The 27,893-nt window shown below is 43.7% G+C and overlaps 1 protein-coding gene across 6 annotated transcripts in view; it reads left to right on the forward strand.

Annotated features, from left to right (window-relative positions):
• Positions 1–27,893, forward strand: part of LOC106588814 (phosphoprotein associated with glycosphingolipid-enriched microdomains 1) — a 100,212-nt gene that overhangs the window by 22,556 nt on the left and 49,763 nt on the right. For 2 of the 6 annotated variants that reach the window (XM_045709299.1, XM_014178259.2), the window contains exon 2: positions 11,295–11,415. The exons of the other annotated variants lie outside the window; for them this stretch is intronic. The gene's annotated coding sequence lies outside the window, so the exon portion shown is untranslated. The remainder of the gene's footprint in view (positions 1–11,294; positions 11,416–27,893) is intronic. 6 annotated transcript variants of the gene reach the window in all.

Genomic DNA, 27,893 nt, shown 5'->3' on the forward strand with positions numbered 1-27,893 from the left:
CTAGTTGGGGCCTCCCCCCCAGCACCAGGCAAAGTTTATTTGGTGCCTTTGACCACACCAGCCTCTCCCCTCCCACCTCCTTTCTTCTCCCCCTTTTTCCTCTTCCGCTTGACACCCTCCTCCACCCCCCTAGTCTCTTACCCTTCCCCACTATACTCTCCTCATCCACTATCATAACCTGACTAGACCTAGCATCCTCTACACCACCCTCCATAACATGACTAGACCCAGCCTCATCTACACCACCATCCATAACATGACTAGACCCAGCCTCATCTACACCACCATCCATAACATGACTAGGCCCAGCCTCATCTACACCACCATCCATAACATGACTAGGCCCAGCCTCATCTACACCACCATCCATAGCATGACTAGGCCCAGTCTCATCTACACCACCATCCATAACATGACTAGACCCAGCCTCAGCTACACCACCATCCATAACATGACTAGACCCAGCCTCATCTACACCACCATCCATAACCTGACTAGACCCAGCCTCATCTACACCACCATCTATAACATGACTAGACCCAGTCTCATCTACACCACCATCCATAACCTGACTAGACCCAGCCTCATCTACACCACCATCCATAACCTGACTAGACCCAGCCTCATCTACACCACCATCTCTAGCATGACTAGGCCCAGCCTCATCTACACCACCATCCATAACCTGACTAGACCCAGCCTCAGCTACACCACCATCTATAGCATGACTAGGCCCAGCCTCATCTACACCACCATCCATAGCATGACTAGACCCAGCCTCAGCTACACCACCATCCATAACATGACTAGACCCAGCCTCAGCTACACCACCATCCATAACATGACTAGACCCAGCCTCAGCTACACCACCATCCATAACATGACTAGACCCAGCCTCATCTACACCACCATCTCTAGCATGACTAGACCCAGCCTCAGCTACACCACCATCCATAACATGACTAGACCCAGCCTCAGCTACACCACCATCCATAACATGACTAGACCCAGCCTCAGCTACACCACCATCTCTAGCATGACTAGGCCCAGCCTCATCTACACCACCATCCCTAGCATGACTAGGCCCAGCCTCAGCTACACCACCATCCATAGCATGACTAGGCCCAGCCTCATCTACACCACCATCCATAGCATGACTAGGCCCAGCCTCAGCGAGATAGAGAACAGAGAGATGAGCTGGTCCTTGGGCTCTGTTCACAAACAGTCCCCAGGACAGCAACACAATTAGACCCAACCAAATCATGAGAAAACAAAAAGAGAATTACTTGACACATTGGAAAGAATTAACAAAAAAAATAGCAAACTAGAATGCTATTTGGCCCTAAACAGAGAGTACACAGTGGCAGAATACCTGACCACTGTGACTAACCCTAACTAAAGGAAAGCTTTGAATATGTACAGACTCAGTGAATGTAGCCTTGCTATTGAGAAAGGCCGCCGTAGGCAGACCTGGCTCTCAAGAGAAGACAGGCTATGTGCACACTGCCCACAAACTGAGGTGGAAACTGAGCTGCACTTCCTAACCTCCTGCCAAATATATGACCACATTAGAGATACACATTTCCCTCAGATTACACAGATCCACAAAGATTTAGAAAACAAACCCAATTTTGATAAACTCCCATATCTACTGGGTGAAATACCACAGTGTGCCATCACAGCAGCAAGATGTGTGACCTGTTGCCACAAGGAAAGGGCAACCAGTGAAGAACAAACACCATTGTAAATACAACCCATATTTATGTTTATTTATTTTCCCTTTTGTACTTAAACTATTTGCACATTATTACAACACTGTATATTGACATAATATGACATTTGAAATGTCTTTATTCTTTTGGAACTTCTGTGAGTGTAATGTTTACTGTTAATTTTTATTTTTTATTTCACTTTTGTTTATTATCTTCTTCACTTGCTTTGGCAACGTTAACATATGTTTCCCATGCCAATAAAGCCCCTTAAATTGAATTGAGAGAGTGAGCAAATGTATGCATGACTGGGCGATATGGCCTAAAAAATCATATCTCTATTTTTTTCTAACTTATGGGAGATTCACAATAAACAGTACCAGTCAAAAGTTTGGACACCTACTCATTCCAGGGTTTTTCTTTATTTTTGCTATTTTCTACATTGTAAAATAATAGTGAGACATCAAAACTATGAAATAACACATATGAAATCATGTAGAGTTATCTCTGCTGCAGAGGATAAGTTCATTAGAGTTACCAGCCTCAGAAATTGCAGCCCAAATAAATGCTTCACAAGAGTTTAAGTAACAGACACATCTCAACATCAACTGTTCAGAGGAGACTGCGTGAATCAGGCCATCATGGTCAAATTGCTGCAAAGAAACCACTACTAAAGGACCGCAATAAGAAGAAGAGACTTGCTTGGGCCAAGAAACACGAGCAATGGACATTAGATCTGGTGGAAATCTGTCCTTTGGTCTGATGAGTCCAAATTTGAGATTTTTGGTTCCAACCGCCGTGTCTTTGTGAGACGCAGAATAGGTGAACGGATGATCTCCGCATGTGTGGTTCCCACCGTGATGCATGGAGGAGGAGGTGTGGGGGTGCTTTGCTGGTGACACTCTGATTTATTCAGAATTCAAGGCACACTTAACCAGCATGTCTACCACAGCATTCTGCAGCGATATGATTAGTGGGACTATCATTTGTTTTTCAACAGGACAATGACCCACCACACCTCCAGGCTGTGTAAGGACTATTTGACCAAGAAGGAGAGTGATGGAGTGGTACATCAGATGACCTGGCCTCCACAATCACCCAACCTCAAACCAATTGAGATGGTTTGGGATGAGTTGGACCGCAGAGTGAAGGAAAAGCAGCCAACAATGTGGGAACTCCTTCAAGACAGTTGGGAAAGCATTCCTGGTGATGCTGGTTGGAGAATTCCAAGAGTGTGCAAAGCTGTCATCAAGGCAAAGGGTGGCTACTTTGAAGAATCTCAAATATAAAATATATTTGGATTTGTTTAACACTTTTTTTGGTTACTACATGATTCCATATGTGTTATTTCATGGTATTGATATCTTCACTATTATTCTACAATGTAGAAAATAGTAAAAAAATAAAGAAAAATCCTGGAATGAGTAGGTGTGTCCACTTTTGACTGGTACTGTATATCAGATTTATTTTATTCTCTAAATAAGCATTGTTGTTCAACTAAGGGTAGAATACACAGCATTTCAAACAGTCAGCAATAATCGAATGAATTAAGGGCTTGTAAAGTTATACCTAGGCTAAATATTAGCCTTTCACAACCATAAGACCTACTAATAATTAAATGACTTACTTTTTTGCAATCTTTGATCTGGCTTTCAAGTCGGTCTATGGAAATCCCCTTTTTTGTTAAAAATGTAAATAGAATCATGCATAATGCACATTCACTAATAATGACTTGAAGCAGGCGTTAGGCTATGGAAAATGAACACAGGTCTCATCAACAATCTCTCAAACCCACGTGCTAGAGATTAGCCAGCTAATCTTTATATTGTAGCCAATTTGGATCTATTTGCTAGCTAACAAGGTTGAACAGTTGAATTGTCATGAACACACCCTTCTGTCTGTCTCCAGCTGTTTGAACAGCATGCTAGCCAGTCCACTTTGTTCAGATGTTGAAATCAAGTGGCCTACCTTATTTCTCAGAATGAGAACGAGTTTCCAATTCCTTATATAATTGTGTTTTATGCTTATTGCACATTTATAAAACACAGACTATATAGCTAGTTTAACAGTCTTTGTCTAAAATGCTGCTAGCGGCATCTCAATGCTGCGCGAGACAAACTGAACATTCATTTTCCAGAATCAATGTTCAGTAATGCTCTTGTTTTAATAGTGTCTGCTCTGCACGCAATTTGAGTAGTTGAGACATAAAACGGCTGTCATTAAAAAAAGTGAACTTCTTGTCTATTACAGTAAAATAGTGTCTCCATGTGTTGTGGTGTCCATATGACCTGTTCTGTTGGACCAAACCTCAAATCCAAATAGCGAGTTGAAACCGCTTGTCAGCAAAGACGATGTGATCTCTCAACTTTGTTGGCGTGAGAGGCAGGGGGAGGGGCTTGGTGTGTGTGTGTGTGAACCATAGAGGAAGAAGCGAAGCGCTATCATCTGTTCAAAATAAGGCCAATGCATTGCTATGGGCTTATTTTGGACCTAAACTTGTCGCTTGCTTTCCCGCCTTTGGGACGACGACTCCCATTGTTAGGGTGAAGACGTGCATCTCGTCATTATATACAGGTCTCTGGTGTAAATGGGAAGGAGCGAAGGAGATGAGACAAATTGCAACATGAACAAGCGGACATAAGAAAAATATTTTATATACACTGCATTCGAAAAGTATTCAGACCCCTTCACTTTTTCCACATTTTGTTACATTACCGCCTTATCCTAAATTAACATTTTTTACATTATTTATCAATCTACACACAATACCCCATAAGGACAAAGCAAAAACAGAAATACCTTATTTACATAAGTATTCAGGCCCTTTGCTATGAGACTCGAAATTGAGCTTAGGTTCATTCTGTTTCCATTGATCATCCTTGAGATGTTTCTACAACTTGATTGGAGTCCACTTGTGGTAAATTCAATTGATTCAACATGATTTGGAAAGGCACACACCTGTCTATATAAGGTCCCACAGTTGATAGTGCATGTCAGAGCAATACCAAGACATGAGGTCGAAGGAATTGTCCGTAGAGCTCCAAGACACGGATTGTGTCGAGTCACAGATCTGGGGAAGGGTACCAAAACAGTTCTGCAGCATTGAAAGTCCCCAAGAACACAGTGGCCTGCATCATTCTTAAATGGAAGACGTTTGGAACCACCAAGACTCTCAGAGCTGGCCGCCCGGCCAAACTGAGCAAACGAGGGAGAAGGGCCTTGGTCAGGAAGGTGACAGAGCTCGAGTTCTTCTGTGGCGATGAGAGAACCTTCCAGAAGGACAACCATCTCTGCAGCACTCTACCAATCAGGCCTTTATGGTAGAGTGGCCAGACGGAAGCCACTCCTCAGTAAAAGGCACATGACAGCTCGCTTGGAGTTTGCCATAAGGCACCTAAAGACTCTCAGACAGTGAGAAACAAGATTCTCTGGCCTAATGAAACCAAGATTGAACTCTTTGGCCTGAATGCCAAGCGTCACGTCCGGTGGAAACCTGGCACCATCCCTACAGGGAAGCATGGTGGTGGCAGCATCATGCTGTGGGGACGTTTTTCAGCGGTAGGGACTGGGAGATTAGTCAGGATCAAAGGAAAGATAAACGGAGAAAAGTACAGAGACATTTTTGAGTAAAACCTGCTCCAGAGTGCTCAGGACCTCAGACTAGGGTGAAGGTTCACCTTCCAACAGGACAACAACCCTAAGCACACAGCCAAGACAACGCAGGAGGGGCTTCGGGACAAGTCTCTGAATGTCCTTGATTGGACCAGCCAGAGCCTGGACTTGAACATGATCGAACATCTCTGGAGAGACCTGAAAATAGCTGTGCAGCAACGCACCCCATCCAACATGACAGAGCTTGAGAGGATCTGTAGAGAAGAATGGTTGAAACTCCCCAAATACAGGTGTGCCAAGTTTGTAGAGTCATACCCAAGAAGACTTGAGTCTGTAATCGCTGCCAAAGGTGCTTCAACAAAGTATTGAGTAAAGGGTCTGAATACTTATGTAAATGTGATATTTCATTTTTTTTGTATATATAGAAATGTGCAAAAATGTCTAAACCTGTTTTTGCTTTGTCATTATGTGGTGTTGTGTGTAGATTGAAGGGGAAATCCATTTTAATCAATTTTAATATAAGGCTGTAACGTAAGAAAATGTGGAAAAAGTTACGGGGTCTGAATACATTCCGAATGCACTGTATCCTTATCTAGACGATGAGATTATTATGGATAAGAGTATTTATATTTTGTATTTGTATCAAGCGGCAGTCAAGCATCGATCATCATGTCACCAGAATAAGACCCTGGATATTTATTGTGAAGGAGCATCAAGCTCATCACCTTGCTCTTTCACCTCCCTGTGAAGCTCATCACCTTGCTCTTTCACCTCCCTGTGAAGTTCATAATTTATTTAATCTGTAGCCTAAGAAACTGCATGGTTTCCCGAGTCTTAGTGGGAGGACCACTCATCATATCATCACGTGAATCAAAATTGATTTCAATATGATGGTTATTATTTCAATATTTGTGCATAAAGGTGTTTCCACCGTCATTTCTCGCATAATTCATTTTACAGACACCGGGTCAAATGAACAAATTATCTGTTGGCATTTATTCAATTACACAAACTTTCTGTTGCCATCACAGCTGTCATAAATTTTTTTATACGATATGACTTTACTCGCATAAAAACTGTATGGAAACATGGTTAATGTTATACAAGAGTACTAGATAAAAATTCTCCATAGTTGAGTGTGAGCTAGGTTCTTCACATTTAGAAAAATACCCCCCTAAAAATGATTCGTCCTTGGTCACAAAAGCCCTTTTAACATTTAACCAACTATGTAAGAATATAGGAATGTATTTATCAAACACATACATCAACCAACCATCTGAGAGGGGAGGGGGAGTGTGGAGTGGAAAGGAAATGTAGTGGAATGAAAGATGTGTGTGTCTTGTGATAATGCTGGCAATCTCTCAGGACTTGAGATGGAGGGAGTGCTGGAAGAAGAGAGATTAGAAAAGAGAAGAGGGGGATATTGAAAAAGAGGAGGCACGCAGCAAGGAGGGACTGTGCTGCAGTGAGCAGCAACAAAAAGGTTCTGAACTCAAGCAGGGCCAGGAAACCTCCTCAGAATACTGAACGACTGGAGAGGAAAGCTCAGGCCAAAACTAAAGAATGGTGTATTTTAGAACATTCTAGTGCATTCTAGTGTGTTGTGCATTCTTTTCAAGTTCACTGCCCTTTAGAAGGGAGAAGGGTGGTAGTTTAATCATCTATAATGCAATGCATGACTAAACACTGGGAATAGGGAAGGATTTTCTGTTCTTTCTTTCGTAACAGGAGAGACAGATTATTGGAATTAAAAGGAGATGTGAAACAGAAAGACGAGGGAGGAGAATTAAGAAGAAAACAAGAGAGAGAGGAGACAGTATGAGGGTTGAGGTTCATGATTAGGTATCCGACAGAAAGCATTTGTTTTGTTAATAGGGAATGGGAATGTTAGGGAATGGGACTGTTATTGTATGGGAACACATGATCATTCAGGAAGAAAGGTTATGATGAAGATGGCAGGAAAGGATCCAATGGGAACTACTTGGACAGGAAGTGAGTAGAGGAAATCCAGTTGTAATCAAACTTGCTGCATGATGATTGGATAAGGACAGCAAGAGACCTTAGACCTCCACTGCTGTCTCTGCAACACGTGCTTGGGTATGTGAAACAGCACTATCCAGTAATATTTCGGGCACACTGTGTGCATGTCCGTCCGTCCATCACTCTGCGTGTAGAAGGGACATATTCATCTGGCTTTCACTCATCAGGGATGTTGTGACACTCACACTGAGGATCAGTAAGATTCCAGGCACTTCAGTTGATGTCATGAGCAAAACCTTTTTTGGCAGCTCCCCTGTCCTCTTTTACACAGCTCCAGTTTTCATGTTTAATGTTACGAAAACACTGACAGCAGCTGATGAGGGCTGGATTAAAATAAAGCTGTCAACCATTTCGAGATGCTTTTAGTCATGTAGTGTATGTGGGCACCTGCTCCTCGAACGTCTCATTCCAAAATCATGGGCATTAATATGGAGTTGGTCCAGTCTTTGCTGCTATAACAGCCTCCACCCTTCTGGTAATGCTTTCCACTAGATGTTGGAACATTGTTGCTATAACAGCCTCCACCCTTCTGGTAATGCTTTCCACTAGATGTTGGAACATTGTTGCTATAACAGCCTCCACTCTTCTGGTAATGCTTTCCACTAGATGTTGGAACATTGTTGCTATAACAGCCTCCACTCTTCTGGTAATGCTTTCCACTAGATGTTGGAACATTGTTGCTATAACAGCCTCCACTCTTCTGGTAATGCTTTCCACTAGATGTTGGAACATTGTTGCTATAACAGCCTCCACTCTTCTGGTAATGCTTTCCACTAGATGTTGGAACATTGTTGCTATAACAGCCTCCACTCTTCTGGTAATGCTTTCCACTAGATGTTGGAACATTGTTGCTATAACAGCCTCCACTCTTCTGGTAATGCTTTCCACTAGATGTTGGAACATTGTTGCTATAACAGCCTCCACTCTTCTGGTAATGCTTTCCACTAGATGTTGGAACATTGTTGCTAAAACAGCCTCCACTCTTCTGGTAATGCTTTCCACTAGATGTTGGAACATTGTTGCTAAAACAGCCTCCACTCTTCTGGTAATGCTTTCCACTAGATGTTGGAACATTGTTCCTATAACAGCCTCCACTCTTCTGGTAATGCTTTCCACTAGATGTTGGAACATTGTTGCTATAACAGCCTCCACTCTTCTGGTAATGCTTTCCACTAGATGTTGGAACATTGTTGCTATAACAGCCTCCACTCTTCTGGTAATGCTTTCCACTAGATGTTGGAACATTGTTGCTATAACAGCCTCCACTCTTCTGGTAATGCTTTCCACTAGATGTTGGAACATTGTTGCTATAACAGCCTCCACTCTTCTGGTAATGCTTTCCACTAGATGTTGGAACATTGTTGCTAAAACAGCCTCCACTCTTCTGGTAATGCTTTCCACTAGATGTTGGAACATTGTTGCTAAAACAGCCTCCACTCTTCTGGTAATGCTTTCCACTAGATGTTGGAACATTGCTGTGGAGACTTGCTTCGGGCACGGATGTTGGATGATTAGGCCTGGCTTGCAGTCTGCGTTTCAATTCATCCCAAAGGTGTTCGATGGGGTTGAGGTCAGGGCTCTGTGCAGGCCAGTCAAGTTCTTCCATACCGATCTCGACAAACCATTTTCTGTATGGTCCTTGATTTGTGCAAGGGGGCATTGTCATGCTGAAACAGGAAAGGGCCTTCCCCAAACTGTTGCCACAAAGTTGGAAGCACAGAATTGTCTAGAATGAAATTGTATGCTGTAGCGTTAAGATTTCCCTTCACTGGAACTAAGGGGCCTAACCCGAACCATGAAAAACAGCCCCAGACCATTATTCCTCCACCAAACTTTACAGTTGGCACTATGCATTCGGGCAGGTAGCGTTCTCCAAACTCAGTTTTGTCTGTCGGACTGTCAGACGGTGAAATGTGGTTCATCACTGCAGTGAACGCATTTCCACTGTCCAATGGCGGCAAGCTTTACACCACTCCAACCATCGCTTGGCCTTGCACATGGTGATCTTAGGCTTGTGTGCGGCTGCTCGGCCATGGAAACCCATTCATGAAGCTCCCGACGAACAGTTATTGTGCTGACGTTGCTTCCAGAGGCAGTTTGGAACTCTGTAGTGAGTGTTGCAACCCGAAGAAAAACAATGTTTATGTGCTACGCGCTCCAGCACTCGTTGGTCCCGTTCTGTGAGCTTGTGTGTCCTACCACTTTGCAGCTGAGCCGTTGTTGCTCCTAGATCTTTCCACTTCACAATAACACACTTACAGTTGACCAGGGAAGCTCTAGCAGGGCATAAATTTGACAAACTGACTTGTTGGAACGGTAGCATCCTATGACAGTGCCACGTTGAAAGTCACCATTCTACTGCCAATTTTTGTCTCTGGAGTTTGCATGGCTGTGTGCTTGATACACCTGTCAGCAATGGCTGAAATGGACGAATCCACTAATTTAAAGGGGTGTCCGCATACTTTTGTGTGTGTACATAGAGTGTATTTTAGGATGTTTTCAACCACAACTGTGAAAAAGAACTTTAACTCAAAAACTATGCAGGTTCTATGTTATACTCTATAGATCTGTGCTGGGTGTTTTGGAATGTCTCACTCCTTTAGCTTACAGTATATGCTTGTCCTGATTCATATCCCCCTCAGACCACCACACCCCTCATCTGCTCTCTCCTCCCATCATGGTCAGTCTCTCAACCTGTTTCACAAAGCCTCCACCCCATTGTTAGATTGTCCCATTTTGCTCTTATCCAGAGAGAGCGAGCTCCAGATGGGAGTCTGTTTGTGAATAGGCCCAGCAAATTGCAGTTCTTGTCTTGTATAGTGATTGTGTGATGAATAGCTTGTACCTCATGGCAATCGATCCATCTCTCTTCTATAGGCATCTTATTGACTGACTGTCTGGCTATAACTCTCACCTTGAATAATCACATAGTATTGACAGGGCTATGTGTCTGTCAGGCTCTTGGCGAGGACGGGAGGTTAAGGTCTGTTCAGTCTGTCAGTTCATCCTTCTTTTCTCTGTCTCCATGGGTGATGGGGTTGCTAGGTGATGGATGGACAGGTTGGCGTGGCGGCCTTGTGTGCCAGCAGGGCACTCAGTGTCACGGTAGGGTCCCTCATCTTGGAGAGAGGGAAAGGGAGAGAGAGAGAATGGGGGGAGAGAGATGGGAAGTTACACGGCAACACTTTTCTTTCGCTGTCGTCCAATCGAATAGTTCATGCTTGATAGAAAACAGTGTAGCTACTTTTTCCTATTCCTGTTTGTCAGATTTAAAATGTGATATTTACAATATATTTAAATGTTGACTTCCTATCTGTACTGTGTGGAGTTCAGTTTAACTTAACGTTGTGTACTGTATGGAACATCAGAGAGAGACGTCTGGGGCATGTCAACCCCTGGGATATCCTTGGCAGCTGTGGTGTTGGTGGAGTAAAGGATTATGGGAGATGAGCAGCAGTACCCATAGCTTTCCCAGTAGGCTTTCTGTGTGCGTGCGTGTTACTCGCTGCTGTGGCGTCTGCAACAGCTGGGGTCTTGTTAGTCACACAGCCACAGCAGTACACACACACAGTTCAGACAGTCACACGTACACACTTGCAATCCCTACATACTGTATCTGACAGCTGTGTGACTTTAAAAAGCAACCATTATGATAGATAACATTGGCACTGCTCGGTCTTTTTGAAAGGATCCTCTTTGACTTTTGGAAACGGCCAACCACACTTTTCAGTCTCCTATTGATTTCGATTAATGCCTCGTTCCTTTCTCCTCTGTGTGAACTAGGCATACTGTAACTCGGTGAGAGATGTTCAATGTCACTTACAGCATTTCTGTTGTCGTAATGTTTATTCTTTGAGTACCCCAAAAAATGTACAAGGCTGCTGTGAATCCATCATCAGTGATTGTGTGTGTATCTCATATTATCCTCTGCAGGGCCACACCTCAAGGCTTTGTTTACTGTGGTCATAACTCCATCCAAGGCTCCTGTGTGCCTTGTCATCTGTACAGCCTATTACTGTGACACGAGCCTAGCCCGCCGGACTGATAGCAAGAGGTAGGTGTGTGTGTGGAATTTAACACCCGTGTTCTGGGAGTATCACCAAGCCAGATCTTCAAGTGTTAAACCAATGCTGTCTATCCCTCCTTGAACATGATGCTTCACTCAGGTTTAATGTCCCTAGAGAGACATATTAGATATTCTTTTTATCATTTTTTTCAACTTTTACCCCAATTTCGTTGTATCCAATTGGTAGTTCCAGTCGTGTCTCATCGCTGCAATTCCCCTACGGACTCGGGAAAGGCGAAGGTCGAGAGCCATGCTTCCTCCGAAACACGACCCTGCCAAGCCGCACTGCTTCTTGACTCACTGCTGGCTTAACCCGGAAGCCAGTCACACCAATGTGTCAGAGGAAACGCCACCCAACTGACGAACGAAGTCCGCTTGCAGGTGCCCGGCCCGCCACAAGGAGTCGCTAGAGCAGATTGAGACAAGGAGATCCCGGCCGGCCAAACCCTTCCCTAACCCGGACGATGCTGGGCCAATTGTGCGCCGCCTCATGGGTCTCCTGGTCACGGCCCGGCTGTGACATGAACCCGAGGCTGTAGTGATGCATCAGCACTGCAACACAGTGCCTTAGAACGCTGTGCCACCTGGCAGGCCCCCATATTAGATATTATTAAGGCTTGTTACATGCTAACCACACCGCTTGCGTTACACGTGTGAGCGTTGCAAAATAAATGTACACATACACGTTATTCAATCATTTCGTCCAAACTGCTCTCGTGCATCAACGAGCGTCTGCATAGCCAGGCGCTAAAATAGAACATGGGCTATTTTTTACGCTTGATGCAAGTCCCGCCTCTCCCATCTCCTCATTGGTTTTTAGGAGCATATACCCACGTGGGTGATTGAAAGCTGAACTGAGGTCCACACTCCAGTCCAGTTGGTGGTGGTAATGCACCTTAAAGTTGGTTGCCAACCGCCATATGAAGCCCAAAGAAGAAGAAGAAGCCTGAAGGAGGAGAGATTACTAGAAACTAACTAGGTTTACCCTTTTATCTGTGGATAAAAGGACCTTGTGCATTTCAGGTAAAATAACAAACCAATGTCTATATCCCAAGACAAATTAGCTAGAAAGAGCAAGCAAGCTAGCTAAATTACCATGAATGTTTCATGCGTTTCGACCTGTCCCCAAATTAATATAGTTGGTTCAGAGTTCGTTTTTATATTTTAACCTGCGTGTCCTGATGGCGTCTTGTGTGGACGGACAAAATCAACCTGCATGTCCTGATGGCGTCTGGTGTAGGAGGACAAAATCAACCTGTGTGTCCTGATGGTGTCTGGTGTAGGAGGACAAAATCAACCTGTGTGTCCTGATGGTGTCTGGTGTAGGAGGACAAAATCAACCTGCGTGTCCTGATGGTGTCTGGTGTAGGAGGACAAAATCAACCTGCGTGTCCTGATGGTGTCTGGTGTAGGAGGACAAAATCAACCTGCATGTCCTGATGGTGTCTGGTGTAGGAGGACAAAATCAACCTGCGTGTCCTGATGGTGTCTGGTGTAGGAGGACAAAATCAACCTGTGTGTCCTGATGGTGTCTGGTGTAGGAGGACAAAATCAACCTGTGTGTCCTGATGGTGTCTGGTGTAGGAGGACAAAATCAACCTGTGTGTCCTGATGGTGTCTGGTGTAGGAGGACAAAATCAACCTGCGTGTCCTGATGGCGTCTGGTGTAGGAGGACAAAATCAACCTGCGTGTCCTGATGGTGTCTGGTGTAGGAGGACAAAATCAACCTGCATGTCCTGATGGTGTCTGGTGTAGGAGGACAAAATCAACCTGCGTGTCCTGATGGTGTCTGGTGTAGGAGGACAAAATCAACCTGTGTGTCCTGATGGTGTCTGGTGTAGGAGGACAAAATCAACCTGTGTGTCCTGATGGTGTCTGGTGTAGGAGGACAAAATCAACCTGTGTGTCCTGATGGTGTCTGGTGTAGGAGGACAAAATCAACCTGTGTGTCCTGATGGTGTCTGGTGTAGGAGGACAAAATCAACCTGCGCACGCAGCATGTTAGAGGTCAGCAGAATATAGATAGAGAATAGAGGCAGAACCAGGAATAGAGATGTCTTGATTGAATCATCTTGCTGAACGATAGCCAGCGAGTTCATTCATTATTTATGAAAATATTAGTCTGTGATGGCTGCAAGTGAATGGCAACTAACTGTAATGTGTTTTCTTTGCCCGTTGCATGTTTTAATAGGGTCTTACATCAGTTATATTAAATTAACAAATAGTGTGTAGTAAAAACAACAGCATTGTAGAATCTGTTCAGAAGGGGTTCAAATAGGGTGCCATTTGGGAAGTAGGCCCCTATTTCATATATAGTGCACTACTTGCTTCAAAAGTAGGGAATAGGGTGCCATTTGGGAAATATCATGTGTTTCAAGCTGCTGGTGCTACTACAGTAGTTTCATTACCACAGTAGTTTCAGGTCTGTTATTTTTATACTTCCCTTCTGTTTCATTTCCTGTGAAACAATATATAGTATGTCCATGGTGCTATAGGTGGAGGCTCTTTGGCTGAATCCCAACCATCTTGAATAACTTGCTGTATAGAACTAGACAGGTGAGTGCAGAGTGATGGGAGGCAGGACTGAGTTCCTCCATACAGTATGTTTTTTAAAAATGAGTAGGAGACGAGGAGGCCGCATGGGGACTCGCTTTCATTCTCTGTCTCTCTCTGTCTCTCTCTGTCTCTCTCTGTCTCTCTCTGTCTCTCTCTGTGTCTCTCTCTGTCTCTCTCTCAAAGCAGTTTACATCAAACAGTGGTACTGTAGCAGGTTTTTATATCTACTGTGGCTGAGTCTCTACCTGTTGGGAGCTAGAAAGGCTTCAAAGCATTCCCGGGCCATGACTTATTTTTATTGAAAGCAACATGGGAGGGATGTATACGTAAAAACGAATTTAATGAAATTAAGTTGGACTTGTATGCCAGTGCTGTCGCTAAAGTAACCTTCAATATTTATTTATCAGATTTTCTGTGAATATTATGACTTTTCCCCATATTAAAGCATAGTGAAAATTATTCACTGGCAGATTCTACTGTAGGTCACTTTCCTGCAAAACCGTGATGAGCCGTTTCTAAAGGAATGTGTCTCATTTCTCTGTGTGGAAAAACGTGAAAGTCTGGAGAGCGAGAAAGACACTATAAAAAGTCTGCCTGCCTGAGCTGAGAGTAACGTTGTGTGTGTGTGTGTGTGTGTGTGAAGGAAGCTGCTAGTCCTAGCTGGCTGGGATCCCACCTAGAATGGCCTCATAATCTCCGACCACAAACAATGGGAACCCAAAAAACCGTCCTTTCAAAGCTCTGACGCGGCGCCGACAACTTGAAACGCCTATAAGCTTTTTGTAACTTGGTGCCCGGAGAAGGATATAGTTACAGAGACTAAAACAAATAGTGAACAACGTGTGGTGGTAGAGAAGTCTCTCAGCAAAAACAATGACAGTGACAGGGACATTTTGAAGTACGTACACACACAGGACAGGGTGGCTTACATGACAAGTCCACAAAACAAAGGGAATTAACTCTCCCTTGTCTAGACAAAGACTCAGGCCTTATAATTAACTAGAAAAATCCCTAGTGAATTCCTTAATCAAGGGGAAAGTATTTAAAGGATACTGTTGGACATGAACACACACACACACAGTTACGTAGCCTTACTTCTGCACCAGACAGACTGGTAACAGTGACCCATTTGGGGCACCAAGGAGACTAGCATGTAGCTAGCTATCATAATCCTTCACTGACTTAGAAATTGATTTATCTCTTGAGACAGTGGGCAAATGGGGCATGAGAGTGTCATCACAATAGTGTCATCACAATAGTGTCATCACAATAGTGTCATGTGTCCACAGAAAGTGTTAAACTCAGCAGCAGGCTGACATTACCTCTTTATGATAGGAGGAGAGTGGCTGTCAGTCATCATGGAGACAGAGAGAGATAGAAGGGGGGAGAGAGAAAAATAAAGGACAGAAAGAAATACAGACAGACAGATGGATAGAGTTGGAGCGAGAGAAAGAGAGAGAGACCCTTGCCTGAGCACCTGGTTTATATTATGTTAGATTACACCAGCGTAATGGTGTGTGCCTGTGAACTGCAGCATTACAGAGGTAATAAGACAGATAATATGGATCATTATATCTGACTTTCCCCATGAAATCTATCCTGGGGCTGAACTTAGTGAACTCATCTGTCTCAGTGGTGGCTAATATCTTTACCTTACCACCGTTGCATAACATGGACTGCTGCTGCATCCATTCCTTTACCCTTTGACTTGAGCATGTGAAAGTGTACACACACACACACACACACACACACACACACACACAGCTGTTATAACTGAGAATAGCAGGGTCGTGGTGGATCTCTTTGTCAGTGCTTCGCTACATTCCTCCCACCTCCCCAGGGCTTTGGGATAGTGGGGTAGATGTGGGGTCATCCACCCAGCGAACAGCACCCCTCCCTGGGGCCTCTTTGTCCAGATGAGCCGCTCCCCAAACTACTGGCCCTGACATCTGACAAGCTACATCCCATACCATACCTCTCTCACTCACTCTCACACATACTTGTGAGGACTTTTTGGGGACCAAACAATTGATTCCCATTCAAAATCCTACATCCTTAACCTTAACCATTAACAACTAACCCTAATTCTAAACCTAACCCTTATCCTAACCTTAACCCATAACCCTAACCCCTAAACCTAAAATAGCCTTTTTACAAGTGAGGACCGGCAAAATGTCCTCACTTCTCTGAATAGTTGTTGGTTTACAATTCTTGTGAGGACTTCTGGTACTCAGAAGTATAGGAAAACGTGTACACACAGACACACACACACACACACACACACACACACACACTCTGTCCTCTAGAGCTACTCCCGGGAGGACTGTTTACTGTGTGGTTATTTTTAGTCTCTTCAGGAATACTGTAGAGCTTCCTTTCGCCTGGCCAGGGCCCCTCTGCCTCCCGCCCATGGTCTGGCCCACGCCTCAGTCCACAGCCTCTTTCCTGGACTCAGACCCCCTGTCCTGCTTTGGCCCACTGTCTTCCCTGCTCTACAGCCCCCCTGTTTGGTTTATTTAAAGACCCTCCTCCTGGCTCGTCCTTAGATTATTTAACCTTGGAGGAATTCCTCTGAAATACCTGTGTGCGTGCATACATGCGAGTGCAGAGAGCCTGTTGTGTTGACAGGAAGAGACTAGTGTTGGAATGCATCTATCATCCTGTTTACCTGTATGAGTTGAGCTCCTCTCATCCTGTTTACCTGTATGAGTTGAGCTCCTCTCATCCTGTTTACCTGTATGAGTTGAGCTCCTCTCATCCTGTATGAGTTGAGCTCCTCTCATCCTGTTTACCTGTATGAGTTGAGCTCCTCTCATCCTGTTTACCTGTATGAGTTGAGCTCCTCTCATCCTGTTTACCTGTATGAGTTGAGCTCCTCTCATCCTGTATGAGTTGAGCTCCTCTCATCCTGTATGAGTTGAGCTCCTCTCCTCCTGTATGAGTTGAGCTCCTCTCCTCCTGTATGAGTTGAGCTCCTCTCCTCCTGTATGAGTTGAGCTCCTCTCCTCCTGAATGAGTTGAGCTCCTCTCCTCCTGAATGAGTTGAGCTCCTCTCCTCCTGAATGAGTTGAGCTCCTCTCCTCCTGAATGAGTTGAGCTCCTCTCCTCAAGAAATCCTAATGTGGAATATGCAGCACAGCAGTTGGGCTCTCTGTGTATAGAACTTAATCAATACTGTGCTGTCACTGGGGACGGAGAGGAGGGCATGATTGGAGCTGTGTGTGTGCGCGCACGTGTTTGTGTGTATAAGTGTGCATGAGTCAGTCTGAGTGTGTGTGTTTGTTTTCTTGTTGATCCCTCCAAGGATTCATTCATAGACAGATAAGCACTCTAGACGTTTCTAGGAAATCTTAACGTTTTACATAATTCTCCAAATATGTAGTCTTATACAAATCTAGGGATGATTACACATGTTTTCTGGAGGGCAAGCAGCTTACAAAGACATGCAATCTCCTCTACAGCCCTGTGGTACTCTTAGTTCCTCATCAAGGGATAAATGTTTTGCTCCATGTTTTGGCTGTCAAGTAAGGGAGTTAGTAACAGCCCCTGAAACAGCTAAGAGCTTATGGCAAATACAATATCATTTATCAAATTACTTTGTTCATTTGTTTATAATGCCACAATAAAATTCTCAGCTACTGCTGCTTCTATAATCTGTTTTTAATGATGTGTTGAATTCATTATTTGAATTCCTTCACCCACAAGAGGCCTAGCTGAAAATGAGAGTAGAGCCACCTGCAGCTGCTGTTCAGTGAAGCGCAACGTTTTTAAAACCGCTTAAGGATCCGACCCTTTTTTTCAATTTTCGCCTAAAATGACATACCCAAATCTAACTTCAGGACCTGAAGCAAGGATATGCATATTCTTGATACCATTTGAAAGGAAAGACTTTGACGTTTGTGGAAATAGGAAATTAATATAGGAGAATATAACACATTAGATCTAGTAAAACATGTTATTTAAAAAAAAATTCCAAGAGAATTTACATAATGTATTATTCTAGCCCAGGTGCAATTTAGATTCTGGCCACTAGATGGGAGCAGTGTATGTGCAAAGTTTTAGACTGATCCAATGAACAATTACATATATATTCATAATGTTTTATCAAGAAGTCCCAAATGTGCCTAATTGGTTTATTAAGCTTTCCCATAATTTGAATGACAAAACAAACCTTTATTATTTTACTCAAATACGTTTATAAATCATATGTAATGTCCATGAATCAGGGTTTCCATTAGAAAAATGTGGCGTCAGATATTTGACATGCAGCATTTTAATTTACCGGACATTTGAGAAATTTACCAGACCCATAGGCATTGGGTGCGTAACCTGATTAGGGCGTCCACCCATGGTGTTCAGAATGACAGAAATCACATTTAGATTATGGTAGTTCATATTAACAGAACGTGTAAGTCGAGGATGCACCAATGTGCCGGTCCTTCTGACCAAATTCTGATGTGCACTTTGAAGATGTTAAAATAACTGTGCACATTTACTTTTCCTCAGCCAACAAGACAAGTAACGAACAGCAAAATCATTAGCCTATGTCAATCTACTATCCCCCATAGTAGAAAAGTTTACCTATTCTATTGGTCAACTTGTCGAGAAAGAAATGGCCTATTCCAAACGGATACTGGGACGATAGATTCCAAATTCACTCAAACAGTAGGCAGGGCTGGACTTTAATGCTTGTCCGCTTGCCTAGGGACAAAATTGCCGGACAAGGAAAATCTAGACTAAGTCTCTCCGAATGGACAAGTAAAAATAACATATGTTAGATCTGATCAAAGTGTCCTAAGGATGCGATGTGTTGTGCACTGTCAACTCCCAATCTCTGCACGGAGACACTTGTCTATCTATCAGTACGCTTCAAGTAGCCTACAGAGATATGGCGAAATGAATTGAGCTGGGAGTTGGAGTGGTTCGTCTGAAGTCTCTCTTTCGTCACGTGTCCCGTGTGTGTGCCCGCGGTTTTACCTCCGTTTTCAAATGTATGCAGCCTACTCTCTCTTGCCGGTGTTCTCTCTAGGAGATGGAGAGCGGTAGATAGCTGTCTAATAAAAAATGTTTCAACAAGCACCGAAAGCTGGCCCGGCACCAGGAAAGCACCCCATCGTCCACCACCACTACCAAACCTTGAACCACCTGCTAAAAAGGCAGCATACGAGGAAAAAGGATAGGAAACTTCATTCCGACCTGTACGTTTCCATGGGTTCAATATGTCGACACAGAGGGAGATGTCATGTACTGCTCAACGTGTCAGGATTTCCCCTGTATTGCAGATACGTAAGTTCACCAAAATAGAACCTGTTTGAGCGATTGTTGATTTTAGTAACCCGTAACCGACTAATAGGTTCACAGGCTGGCTATATATACACCCAAGTTAGCTAGCTAACGTTAGCATAGAAGGCAGGCTAACATTACTTGCCAGTCAATTAGCCACCAACTGGCTACATATATCAGCTAATGCTAGCTATGCAGGGATAGTTTGGTATTTTGGAATTGAAGCCCTTTATTTACTACCCCACATTCAGATGAACTCGTGGATAACATTTTTATGTTTGCGTGTAGTTTGAAGGTAGTTGATAACCTCTCTAGGGTAGGTGGCACCAAATCGTCCCACCTACGTAACAGCCAGTGTAATCCCGTGGCGCGTTATTCAAAAACCTCAAAAATGCAAAAACTTCAATTTTTCAAACATATGACTATTTTACACCATTTTAAAGACAAGACTCTCGTTAATCTAACCACACTGTCCGATTTCAAAAAGGCTTTACAACGAAAGAAAAACATTCGATTATGTCAGCAGAGTACCCAGCCAGAAATAATCAGACACCCATTTTTCAAGCTAGCATATAATGTCACATAAACCCAAACCACAGCTAAATGCAGCACTAACCTTTGATGATCTTCATCAGATGACAACCCTAGGACATTATGTTATACAATACATGCATGTTTTGTTCAATCAAGTTCATATTTATATAAAAAAACAGCTTTTTACATTAGCATGTGACTAGCATTCCCACCGAACACTGCCGGTGAATTTACTAAATTACTCACGATAAACGTTCACAAAAAGCATAACAATTATTTTAAGAATTATAGATACAGAACTCCTCTATGCACTCGATATGTCCGATTTTAAAATACCTTTTCGGTGAAAGCACATTTTGCAATATTCTCAGTAGATAGCCCGGCATCACAGGGCTAGCTATTTAGACACCCAGCAAGTTTAGCACTCATCAAAGTCGTCTTCGTCAGAATGCACTCCCAGGACTTCTACTTCAATAACAAATGTTGGTTTGGTTCAAAATAATCCATAGTTATATCCAAACAGCGGCGTTTTGTTCGAGCGTTCAAGACACTATCCGAAAGGGTAAATAAGGGTGACGAGCATGGCGCAATTTGTGACAAAAACATTCTAAATATTCCATTACCGTACTTCGAAGCATGTCAACCGCTGTTTAAAATCAATTTTTATGCCATTTTTCTCATAAAAAAGCGATAATATTCCGACCGGGAATCTGCGTTTAGGTAGAAAGACGAAAGAAAATAAAGCATTCGGTCGACTCGGGCACGCGCCTAAGCCCATAGTACTCTGATCGGCCACTTGCCAAAAGCGATAATGTGTTTCAGCCAGAGGCTGCCTCGATATCGTTCAGCTTTTTCCCAGGCTCTGAGAGCCTATGGGAGCCGTAGGAAGTGTCACGTTATTGCAAAGATCCTCAGTCTTCAATAAAAAGAGCCAAGATGAAACACAATTTGTCAGACAGGCCACTTCCTGCATGGAATCTTCTCAGGTTTTGGCCTGCCATATGAGTTCTGTTATACTCACAGACACCATTCAAACAGTTTTAGAAACTTTAGGGTGTTTTCTATCCAAAGCTAATAATTATATGCATATTCTAGTTACTGGGCAGGAGTAGTAACCAGATTAAATCGGGTACGTTTTTTTATCCAGCCGTGTCAATACTGCCCCCTAGCCCTAACAGGATAACTTGCGTTAGCGCAATTGACTATTGTTATTGCGCTAACGCTATTTAGCATCGGCTCGCGAAACGTCTAACCAGAGATACTTTTGGGGAGCTGGGGAAACTCCTTTGGAATCCTAGTTAACGGTCAATGGGCCATGCGGTGCATTCTGGGCGATTCTGGGACAAGTAGAGCTCTCCTTCAAGGAGTGAATAGGAGTCAATTGGGCGCTAACTCAAAAACCCAACATTAGCATGAATTTCGTCAACAAGTACAATATTACAAATATTTTCAGAGATGTGAGATAATTAACTTGTTCTCTTTAATATCGTATAACTTTGGAATGGTGACATGTACTTTTGAGGAAGATATGCAGGTTTCTCGACTCATACCCTGCCTTTGAGAAGGGATTGCGTAACGCAGCATAACAACGTGAACGCGATTGGTCACTCAGTCTGCTGGTTGGGGCATTATACGTTCCTCCATTCATTGCCCAATGGGATTCCTTTCTCTAACTTCTAGACTAGAGTAATCAATGTGACAAATAGTGGAAGCCCTACAATTTTTTTATCAGCTCTGTGGTATTGTATGAGTTTAGCGCCATGTAGGGTAAATTTGGGCCTGAAATTGAAATTGTAATTGTATCAAACAAATTAAGTGGTTATAGAATACAACCGTTTAGTGTCAATTAAGAAATGTTTACACTATGAGAACTTGCTTTCATGTTACTATTTTGTGTTGGGACAGCCTGGAGGACATAGAATGTGAACACAGCCAGCGTAAAGGGAATATCATTTTTTCCAAGTGGGGTCCCCTGCCTTTTCTATTGTCAATTTGGCGGTGTTGCAGGAAGAACATTTTGATCTCTACGTTTTAGAGATGTATCTCTTTATCTATGTAAGGCACTATGGCAACCAGCAGCTTTAATTAGCCTGGCATAGGTTATTATTCTATTCAGTATTATACAGTAATTAATCAATTCTGCCCCACAAGGGACAATGTCAATGAATTCACTGATGTACTTTATTGTATTCAGATTCAGTTTGTTATAGTTTCCATATTGTTGGGGAGTTAGGAGTTGTTCACTGTTATTACAAAAAGAACAATAAATATCAACTCGCATCTGTCAAGTCATTTCTTTACTACTACAGAATCTTCAGTTTCGGACAAGTATTTGTATCTATTGGACAAGTAAAAAATCAGTCCCACTTGTCTGAAGGACAAAGTTAATGTCAAGCCCTGCAGTAAGCCTAGGTTACATTAACAAGGCTGATGCAACAGATCAGAGCATTTATCTTCAAATGTTGATGAACTATTATTTCTTCACATCATAAAGCTCAGCAATGCGCACAAGGCAGTAGGCTACACGCAAATGTTATTTCCATAATGCAATTAGCAGGAAAACACCGTTGTCAAAAGGGCACCGCACATGCTAGCGGATTCATGTGACAGAGATGAAAATATCCATTAGAAATTTAGAAAGAGGGGAGATCTAATATGCAACAACTAGCATGGGTTGCTAATATGACTAGGATTGTGCCTTTGGCTACTGGACAAAGTTGATATAAAATAATTGCCTCTATGGATATGGTCTGATTTGGCTAGGCTGCTTTGAAACAAGGTAAGACATGCCTCCATAATATGTATTAAAACTTTCAGGTTTCAAACAATGAAGTAGATCTTTTCAAAACGCGTACTGCCTCCAGCTCGTTGCAAAGTGGTGTGTAACGCGCTGATGAAGCCTCCCTTCCAGCAGCTCTTGCACTGTCTGACAGATTCTACGCCCAAAGGCTCTGTATCTGCATGCTGTACGCGTGTGATAAATAAGATGCATAACGAATATACTGTACATACGTGCCAATTTAATTCCACCAAATGATACAAATGAACCGATAAGCATGACCAGTCTATCAATGTGTATAGGCTAAAAAGCATTATTTTGCTTGGGATATTTTCTTATTCTCCCGGACAATTGTCCGTTGCCAATTTTATTTATTGGCTTTTCATTTTTTTTATCGGCCAAAAGCCGGCTATTACCAGCTAATGGAAACCCTGACATGAATACAAGGGGATTATAGTAGCATTAATTAACATCATGATGTAGCGTTGAAGTGCAGTATGATAGTAAATGTTGCTACCACTCTAACCAGCACTGTGTAAATTGTGTGAAGTGTCCAGGGGTTGATGGTTTAACAAGGGAAATGAAGCGGGAGATTGAGAGCTAATTGACTCTAATGGAGGCTGGGGTTTTAATTGGCCACTATAGGTACTCAGGCTAAACTCTCTAGTGGATACATAGGCCAAACACTCAGAGTAGGGAATAATATGGAACAGAAACGGAACCACATGAACGGAGAGGAGCAGGGTGAAGTGTGTGTGTGTGTGTGTGTGTGTGTGTGTGTGTGTGTGTGTGTGTGTGTGTGTGTGTGTGTGTGTGTGTGTGTGTGTGTGTGTGTGTGTGTGTGTGTGTGTGTGTGTGTGTGTGTGTGTGTGTGTGTGTGTGTGTGTGTGTGCGTGCGTGCGTGCGTGCAGCTCGGGGCGGCAGGTAGCCTAGTGGTTAGAGTGTTGGATTAGTAACTAAATGGTTGCAAGATCGAATCCCCGAGCTGACAAGGTAAAAATCTGTCGTTCTGCCCCTGAACAAGGCAGTTAACCCACTGTTCCTAGGCTGTCATTGAAAATAAGAATTTGTTTTTAACTAACTTGCCTAGTTAAATAAAGGTCAAATAAAAAAGAATAAAAAATGCGTGACAAGGGTGTGTTTGTGTGATCTGTCAGACACTCTAAGAGCCACCAGTGTGGATAATAAAACTGAGGGCCTTTCTTTCTCTACACCAGATTAGCAGTGGTGAGATGTTGGGCACCTTGGAAGTGTCAACCGTGTCTGCAGACAGAAACGTACACACACACACACACACACACTGCCTGCTAATTGGCTCATTTCTATTCAGATTCCAGTCGAAGCCCTCTGTGACTTTCAACAGATTTGCCAACAGCTCTATATTTGCTGCTCTGATGCACACAGTTGGTTCACTCAGTCTGTTCTGTTATTTCTCTCTCTAGAATATAATTTCACCTAAACTCATATCATGTGCTGCAGTTCCCTATAGCACATCTACATTATACCCACAACTACATGATCCTCTCTATATCCTACCCTACAATATCTATCCTATGCTCTATCGATGTCCTATGTTTAAAATATTTAAATTCATGACGTACAGTGGGATTTCTTTCTGTGTAGCTACCATTTTAATTATATATTTTGCCAGACATTGCAGATGTACAGACCAGTGATTTAAACAGACATGTTGTTGCTGTCTCTGATCCTCCTCCCGTGCTTTCTCTACAGATCTGTTCTCTGAGTGCTGGCCCATATTTTACCATATCTTTATGTCCGTTGAGTCATGTTGCATTTGCCCAGGCCTAATCTGGAGGGGGGAAGGGAGAGATGGAGAAAGAAAGGGGGGAGGGGCAGAAAGATAAATTGATAGTCAGAAAGAATAGACAGACAGACAGAAATACACAGACAGACAGATCCCTCCAGACAAAGGACTGGTATAAGGGAGAGTTCGTTTCTGGGACTAGATCAGGAGTCTGCATTATAGATTCCTAGCCCATGGAGCTCTGTGGAGGCCTGTCTGATAAATGGTGCTGCTGCAATGGTCAACCGCAGCGTAAGCAGAGCAGCAGTCCTAATGCCTGCCTACCATCCACCACCCTCCTCTCCTCTCACTCTATCGCTGTCCTCCCAACATCCTCCTCTCCTATCCTCTCAATCCTCTAATGCTGTCCTCTCAATCCTCTAACGCTGTCCTCCCAACATCCTCCTCTCCTATCTTCTCACTCCTCTAATGCTGTCCTCCCAACATCCTCCTCTCCTATCCTCTCACTCCTCTAATGCTGTCCTCCCAACATCCTCCTCCTCTCCTCTCACTCCTCTAATGCTGTCCTCCCAACATCCTCCTCCTCTCCTCTCACTCCTCTAATGCTGTCCTCCCAACATCCTCCTCCTCTCTTCTCACTCCTCTAATGCTGTCCCCCCAACATCCTCCTCCTCTCTTCTCCTCTCACTCTAATGCTGTCCTCCCAACATCCTCCTCCTCTCCTCTCACTCCTCTAATGCTGTCCTCCCAATATCCTCTCTTCTCCTCTCACTCTAATGCTGTCCTCCCAACATCCTCCTCCTCTCACTCCTCTAATGCTGTCCTCCCAACATCCTCCTCCTCTCACTCCTCTAATGCTGTCCTCCCAACATCCTCCTCCTCTCACTCCTCTAATGCTGTCCTCCCAACACCCTCCTCCTCTCCTCTCACTCCTCTAATGCTGTCCTCCCAACACCCTCCTCCTCTCCTCTCACTCTAATGCTATCCTCCTCACTCCTCTATTGCTGTCCTCCCAACATCCTCCTCCTCTCCTCTCACTCCTCTAATGCTGTCCTCCCAACACCCTCCTCCTCTTCTCTCACTCTAATGCTGTCCTCCCAACATCCTCCTCTCCTATCTTCTCACTCCTCTAATGCTGTCCTCCCAACATCCTCCTCTCCTATCCTCTCACTCCTCTAATGCTGTCCTCCCAACATCCTCCTCCTCTCTTCTCACTCCTCTAATGCTGTCCCCCCAACATCCTCCTCCTCTCTTCTCCTCTCACTCTAATGCTGTCCTCCCAACATCCTCCTCCTCTCCTCTCACTCCTCTAATGCTGTCCTCCCAATATCCTCTCTTCTCCTCTCACTCTAATGCTGTCCTCCCAACATCCTCCTCCTCTCACTCCTCTAATGCTGTCCTCCCAACATCCTCCTCCTCTCACTCCTCTAATGCTGTCCTCCCAACATCCTCCTCCTCTCACTCCTCTATTGCTGTCCTCCCAACACCCTCCTCCTCTCCTCTCACTCCTCTAATGCTGTCCTCCCAACACCCTCCTCCTCTTCTCTCACTCTAATGCTGTCCTCCCAACATCCTCCTTTCCTATCCTCTCACTCCTCTATTGCTGTCCTCCCAACATCCTCATACTCTCCTCTCACTCCTCTAATGCTGTCCTCCCAACACCCTCCTCCTCTCCTATCCTCTCACTCCTCTAATGCTGTCCTCCCAACACCCTCCTCCCCTCCTCTCACTCCTCTAATGCTGTCCTCCCAACACCCTCCTCCTCTCCTCTCACTCCTCTAATGCTGTCCTCCCAACATCCTTCTCCACTCCTCCATCCCTCTCGATCTGTATCAGACAGGGTGGGGTGAGAAGGGACAGACCCTGGTGGAGTTATGCACCACCCCACTCCTATACCACTGTTTCAGCTAGCCCTGCACCCCCATCCAGCCACATCCTGATCTCAAATCATCAGTTCCCATCCCCAGCCATGTGTGCAGCCTGCCGGTCTAGCCAGTATTAACACACACACACACACACACACACACACACACACACACACACACACACACAGCTAGTTTTAATAAATCACCCTGTTGCTAATGGAGCTGAGGGGGTTTACATGCATCTGTCCACCTCCCCATGCTGCCCCTAGATTAATACCCCATTGATTGTGTCTGTGAATGAATGAATGACATTTTATTTTCAAATCGCCAGTTCGCACCAAAGTACTGGACTAATTGACACACAAACAAACATTTACAATGATAGTTATTCTGTTGTGTGCAATGAGCACCACATAAAGAATGAAACATGCATCAATACATGACAATAGATCAGGTTGTACAAGTAGTAATAAAAACCTTAGAGCAGTAAAATGAACCCGGTCTGTTACAAAGAGAAGATTCAATTGTGAGACAGGCCTACACACAATCTATATACATACATGCCCTTTACTATATATCTGGGGCTAAATATTTGTATTGCTTAATTATAGGGCACCCTTTTCTTTTATTCCAGGCTTTATCTAAAAATTCCACAAAAACATTTCATTTTCTCCTCATCGCTCTGCCACATAATGCCAGGGTATATCTGGTGGGCTTTCTGGAATAAGGGCAAACGTATATCGTGGTAGAAAGGACAATAGAATACAATTAATACAATTAATTCCCTGGCCGGCCCACTGGTCCCAACTGGCCTGTTTCTATTGAAAAACTTTGCTGGCTATTCTGGCAATTGGCATATCCAACAGTCTATTCCAAAGTCTCACCATGCACGCCTTCCATCTCACCCCACAGGGTTCCCAGCCCATTTCCCCAGTTATTTCCAGTATAGGCGCAAACTTGTGGATACCTACAAAAATAACATAGTGCTCTGTTATGGACATGTTTGTTTTTGAGATACCTCTTAGCAACCCACACTCCTGCTGAACAGTCCAGAACAGGACACACGCATGTCTGACACAGTTTGGAATGCGCGGCAATACCAGTGGTGGGTGTTCATGTATGCCAAGGGAAGCCAGACTTCCCCGAAAAATGTACCAAGAAAAAAATGAACAAAATTATTTGTCTTTTGTCTCTGTGTTTCATTCATTTCCTTCAATTTGCTAGAGGCTGAATGTATCTCACCCGAGAAAGCATCCGAGCGAACGAAACAGCTCCCCTCTGTCTCCGTATGTGTAGCCATCTATCTGATGCTGTCTGGTCAAAAATAGTGACTTTTTGCCGCACGTAGCATTGAATGCAAGGGAAGCCAGCAAGCATTTGGCCTCCCTTGAAAACATTTAGCTAAACTGAGTGAGCTGAGCTCAGCTGTGTATGGTCCTGGCACACCAAAAAAAGTGTTAAGGGAAGCCAGTTTAGATTTGACTTCAGACCAATCGCATCACCTCAGAAGCCAAATGTCACTGGGAGAATAATTGTAATTTTTTGTTGTTGTTATCCTTAGCTAAAATTGTCCCTTTCGTTAATTAGCCATGGATGGAGATAGGGATTTGGACTTGTGGTTTTATTTAATTCTCTGTACTGGCCAATGATTATAAAAGTGATTCTGTCTCTGTATGTCTGGGT

Source organism: Salmo salar, chromosome ssa27 (genome assembly GCF_905237065.1).
Source record: "Salmo salar chromosome ssa27, Ssal_v3.1, whole genome shotgun sequence".
Classification (NCBI taxonomy): Eukaryota; Metazoa; Chordata; class Actinopteri; order Salmoniformes; family Salmonidae; genus Salmo; species Salmo salar.